Genomic DNA, 6,000 nt, shown 5'->3' with positions numbered 1-6,000 from the left:
GGATACATCCTAGTGTTTTATAGCAATGTAGGATATATATTTTCAAATAGCTAGAAGAGGTGATATTGAATGCTCCCAACACAAAGAAATGATAAATGTTTGAGATGATGGGTATGCTGTCAGCATATCTGTAGTATGCTGTTAGCATACTCTGATCTGATCACAATACATGGTATTGAAATATCACTATGTTCCCCCAAAATACATAGTTATTATGTTTCAATAAAAATTAAAAACAAAGAACCCCAAACTATCTTGTCTTGTCTCTTCACGACCAAAATAAGAAAATCAGGCACATTTTCCATGCTTAAGGACTGATTCTCATTTGGAAACCCATCAAGAAAGTATTGGTTGATAGGTGCAGCAAACCACCATGGTACACGTTTACCTATGTAACAAACCTGCACATCCTGCACATGCACCCTGGAACTTAAAATAGAAAGGAAAAAGAAAAAGAAGGTAAAAGAAGGTATTGGTCCAGATGAAACAGGAGTGTTATTTTATTTTTTTATTAATTAATTAATTAATTTTTTATTTTTTCAAGATGAAATCTTGCTCTGTCACCCAGGCTGGAGGGCAGGTGGGGTGATCTTGACTCACTGCAACCTCTAACTCCTAGGTTCAAGCAATTCTTCTGCCTCAGCCTCCCAAGTAGCTGGGATTACAGGCGTGCGCCACCACACCTGGCTAATTTTTGTATTTTTAGTAAAGACAGGGTTTCGCCATATTGGCCAGGCTGGGTCTCGAAGTCCTGACCTCAGGTGATCTGGTGCCTCAGCCTCTCAAGGTGCTGGGATCACAGGCGTGAGCCACTGCACCGGGCCTTATTTTTAAAATGTATGATTATTGTGAAAATTTCATTAAAATTGTAGGAAAAAAGTTTTGTTTTTTTTTTTCAATGTATAGGTCACTTAAGAAATTCTTACTGGCCGAGCATGATGGCTCACGCTGGTAATCTCAACACATTGGGAGACCTAGGCAGGTGGATCACTTCAGATCAGGAGTTTGAGACCAGGCCTGGCCAACATGGTGAAACCCAGCCTCTACTAAAAATACAAAATTAGCCGGGCATGATGGCGCATGCCTGTTATCCCAGATAATTGGGAGGCTGAGGCAGGAGAATTGTTTGAACCCAAGAGGCAGAGGTTGCAGTGAGCCAAGATCACTCCACCACACTCCAGCCTGGGTGACACGAGTGAAATTCTGTCTCAAAAAGAAAAAAACAAAAAATCCTCATTTAGGCTCAGAAAGGTCCATACATACCCACCTATATGGAGGACATTTCCACATGAGTCTCCTGCCAGCCTGCAGGGCTTAAGTAAACTCATCTTTGTCTTCCCAAATACATTCTTTTAAACTCTTTTATCTTCTATTTTCCATGGTACTTTTAGAATTCAAAGTCCAGAGATTTGAACTCATCTCTATAACAACAAATAACATAGAGTCTATATTTTAGATATTTCTCAACTGTGGTTTTCTCTTGCTTTTCAATATCATAAGACTGGTTGAATCTTTTGATCCTTCATGCCCTCAGTATCAGAGATGCTTCCAAATCATTCCCCCCACCTCCAGTCTCTCCCTTATTTCCATCCCAGATTTTACTTAGACAAATAGCCCTAAAATGTCATGTCCATCATGCAATTTTCTTGTTCATTGCATTTTAGTCTACCGAGATTGAAAGAAATATTAAAGGCTACTTACTATAATATCCTTTCTGAAATTTGAATTTCTAATTTCTAGAGTTCTACAAATTTATAAACCGAAGCTTCTTTTCATTAGGGTAAAATTAGCTGATAACTCTATAGCTAGTTCAGAAAGGAAAAGGTTTGAATTCATGAAGGAGGACGCCAGGTTTTTGAAAGAGGGAAAGAGGGATATCATATCTTTGTCTAAGTGGGTCTGTAGACAGGAAAATCCCTCTGTCCATGAACTCTTTTTACCTAGATAAGTCTTGCTTATCTTCCAGACCTAATTTTAGTCTTCCCTTCCTTTGAGAAGAGTTATCTCACAACCTAAAGCAGGTGCCGCTAAGACATGGTCTTATACCTCTCAGTAATTTTTCTCGATAGCCCTGTGAAGTGATTAACCAACTCTCACTGTATCACAGTCTTCAACGTGATATCCAACAGGGAGATTGTCTATGTCCTTTACCATTTTCTCACCAGTACTTAGCACAGTCCCTATGTGTTTGGTACTCATTAAATGAATGAATGGATGAATGAATACATTAAGGGAAAAGGATAGACTAATTTTGGTGACAATTTGTCAAAAACCTTGGGCGCTCACAATTATTACATGCCCACAAGCACCGTGCTAAGAACTTTAAAAGCAATGCTTCCCCTTAGAGAGTGATTAATATCTCATTTTATAGAAGAGAAAACTGAGACTCGATGAGGCAAAGTAGCCGGTCCCAGATCGTTGACAGATGCTGAACCATATATGAAGACGTATACACTATAGCACAAACCATCAAAGTTTACACCAAGGACAAGGATGAGCTGTTTAAAGCATTTCATCATAGAAAAAGGGTTTTCTGATAACCATGAGATTATTGCTCTGCTACATATAAGAAAATGGTGCTTTTAGCCATTAATGGTGCCATCAATGGTACTTTTAATTTCACATTTTTAGAAATAGTAGTTTATGGTCCCTTTTAATTAGAATAACTAAAGAAACATCAGCAAGGTAGCTGACCAGAGGTGCTGAGCTTGCATCTCATCCACAAAGAAAAAGCCAAACAACTGACAACTATGTGTCAGAGTAAATAAATGCCTCCACTGTTACAGCTTCTTTTTTCCCTCTGTGTCTTTGAATTTAGAGAAATTTCCATCCTTGCTCAGGCATGCAGGTGAACTATAGGCTCTTTAGACCTTCTTATGCCCACAGGCAGTAAGGGAAATCAGACTAGTTTCAGAGCTGTCTCTACATCTTGAGGAATTTGGGATTTGTTTCATTTAAGATTCAGTAAAAACTCAAATGTATTTGGCCAAACACTCTCTCCCTTTAGGTTTTAATTCCCAGGTGCAATTTAAAGAAAGCTTAATCCCTGGATTTGATTCACAAAATGTGATTTTATATAAGATATTTGATATCTTCTTTTGAATTTTTTTCTTTCCTTTCAAACACCAAAAGATTAGAGTTGATACATTTTGGTTTTAAAAAGTACAAATCCAAAATTCTTAGAATTCTTAATGTGGAAAAATATATTTGGGCTTTGTAGGTTGATATATAGCTTTATCTGTTATCTGAGTGACCTTTCCCCGCTTTCTCTAGTTCTCTATAATTTTCCCCATAATTCTCAAACCTCGGAGTTTAAAAAAAAAAAAAACTGAACTAAAAACTAAAACAATATCACCATCAAACTGTGAAAACTGATTACTTGTAATATTATTTTTTATCTGTGGTTTGTAAAGGCCTATCCTTTAGAAAACATTTTTATGTTCTTTCGTGTTTTATAAAAGTTTCTGAAATTAATGTTTTTTTTTCAGCAGCTATCGTCCGAAACATTTCGTTTATACCTTGAAACTGGCTTTTTTTTTTTTTTCCTGGATCATCTTTTATTTGTGGGGGTAGGAAGTAGCCTCAGGTACAACACATTCAGGTTCTATTTTAGAGGACAAGTGGTAGCTTACAGTTTTACTTTCAGAATAGTTTTCTATTTACATAAAAAATTTAAAAATAGTGCAGACAGCTCCTAAATATTCCTTCCTCAGTTTCCTCTATTATTAACACTTTTCATTACTATGATACATATATTATAATGGGCTAACATGGATACATTACAATTAATTAAATGCCAATTTTTATTTGTTGCTTTATTCCATGAGTTATTGGAGTACAGGTGGTATTAGGTTACATGAGTAAGTTCTTTAGAGGTGATTTGTGAGATTTTGATGCACCCATACCCAAGCAGCATACACTGCACCATATCTGTAGTCTTTTATCCCTCGTCCCCTCCCACTCTTCCCTCTAAGTCCCCGAAGTCCATTGTATCATTCTTGTGCCTTTGCATCCTCCTAGCTTAACTCCAACATATCAGTGAGAACATATGATGTTTGGTTTTTCATTTCTGAGTTATTTCACTTAGAATAATAGTCTCCAGTCTCATCCAGGTTGCTGCAAATGTTAATTCACTCCTTCTAATGGCTGCGTCCACTGTGTGTGTATATATATATACACCACAGTTTCTTTATCTACTCATTGATTGATGGGTATTTGGATTGGTTCCATGATTTTGCAATTGTGAGTTGTGCTGCTATAAACGTGTATGTGCAAGTATGTTTTTTGTATAACGACTTCTTTTCCTCTGGGTAGATACCCAGTAGTGGGATTGCTGGATCAAATGGTAGTTCTACTTTTAGTTCTTTAAGGAATCTCCACACTGTTTTCCATAGTGGCTATACTAGTTCACATTTCCACCAGCAGTGTAGAAGTGTTCCCTCATCACCACATCCACATCAACATCTACTGTTTTTTGATTTTTTGTTACAGCCATTCTTGCAGGAGTAAGGTGGTACTGCCTTGTGGTTCTGATTTGCACTTCTCTGATCCTTAGTGATGTTGAGCATTTTTCCATATGTTTGTTGGCCATTTGTGTATCTTCTTTTGAGAATTGTCTATTCATGTTCTTAGCCCACTTTTTCATGGGATTGTTTATTTTTATTCTCACTGATTTGTTTGAGTTCATTGTAGATTCTGGATATTAGTCCTTTGTCAGATGTATAGATTGTGAAGATTTTCTCCCACTCTGTGGGTTGTCCATTTACTCTGCTGACTGTTCCTTTTGCCTTGCGAAATTGTTTAGTTTAATTAGGTCCCAACTATTTATCTTTGTTTTTATTGCATTTGCTTTTGGGTTCTTGATCATGAAATCCTTGCTTAAGCCAATGTCTAGAAGGGTTTTTCCAATGTTATCTTCTAGAATTTTTGTAGTTTCAAGTCTTAGATTTAAGTTGATTTTTTTGTATAAGGTGACAGATGAGGATCCAGTTTCCTTCTCCTATATGTGGCTAGCCAATTATTCCAACACCATTTGTTGAAAAGGGTGTCTTTTCCCCACTTTATGTTTTTTGTTTGCGTTGTTTGCTTTGTGGAAGATCAGTTGGCTGTAAGAATTTGGGTTTATATCTGGGTTCTCCATTCTGTTCCATTGGTCCATGTGCCTGTTTTTATAGTAGTATCATGCTGTTTTGGTGACTATGGCCTTATAGTACAGTGTGAAATCAGGTAGTGTGATGTCTTCAGATTTGTTCTTTTTGCTTAGTCTTTCTTTGGCTATGTGGGCTCTTTTTTGGTTCCATAGAAATTTTAGAATTGTTTTTTCTAATTCTGTGAAGAATGATAGTGGTGTTTTGATGGAGATTGCATTGAATTTGTAGATGCTTTTGGCAGTATGGTATTTTCACAATATTGATTCTACCCATCCATGAACATGGGACGTATTTCCATTTGCTTGTGCCATCTGTGATTTCTTTTAACAGTGTTTTGTAGTTTACCTTGTAGAGGTCTTCTAACTCCTTGGTTAGGTATATTCCTAAGTATTTTATTTTATTTTATTTTATTTTATTTTATTTTATTTTTGCAGCTATCGTAAAAGGGTTTGAGTTCTTGATCTAATTCTCCGCTTGGTCGCTGTTGGTATATAGAAGAGCTACTGATTTGTGTTGATTAATCTTGTATCCGGAAACTTCACTGAATTCTTTCATCAGAAAACTGGAGGAGTCTTTAGGATTTTCAAGGTAAACGATCATATTGTCAGCTAACAGTGACTTTTTTAGTTCCTCTTTATCAATTTGGATTCCCTTTCTTTCTTTCCTGTCTGAATCCTCTTGCTAGGACTTCCAGTGCTATGTTGAAGAGGAGTGATGAGAATGGGCATCCTTGTCCTGTTCCAGTTGCAAAGGGGATGCTTTCAACTTTTCCCCATTCAGTATTATGTCAGCTGTGGGTTCATTGTATATGGCATTTATTCCATTGAGGTATGTCCTTTGTATGCTGATT

The sequence above is a fragment of the Macaca thibetana genome, chromosome 15 (assembly GCF_024542745.1).
Source record: "Macaca thibetana thibetana isolate TM-01 chromosome 15, ASM2454274v1, whole genome shotgun sequence".
Taxonomy (NCBI): domain Eukaryota; kingdom Metazoa; phylum Chordata; class Mammalia; order Primates; family Cercopithecidae; genus Macaca; species Macaca thibetana.
Note: the sequence above shows the minus strand (reverse complement) of the source record.